Genomic DNA, 258 nt, shown 5'->3' with positions numbered 1-258 from the left:
ATTTGATGTCTTAGTTTATACGATGTGCATGTGTTTTAGCAACACGAAAGCATCCAGTTGAAAAGTATTACGAAATATTCGAAGTTCAAAACTCAGTTATTGCGAATACTGGTGTGATGGTTCGTACAACGCACAGTGGGAGTGTTTGCTGTTATCTTGCCTGTCATGCAAACAGGAATGGAAGACGAAACCCTTATTTTCACTGATTCGAAGAGACCATCGAATGTATGGCTAAGCTGTAATTGTAAATACAATGTT

Source organism: Penaeus monodon, chromosome 22, assembly GCF_015228065.2.
Source record: "Penaeus monodon isolate SGIC_2016 chromosome 22, NSTDA_Pmon_1, whole genome shotgun sequence".
NCBI classification, from domain to species: Eukaryota; Metazoa; Arthropoda; class Malacostraca; order Decapoda; family Penaeidae; genus Penaeus; species Penaeus monodon.
This window is presented reverse-complemented; position numbering follows the sequence as displayed.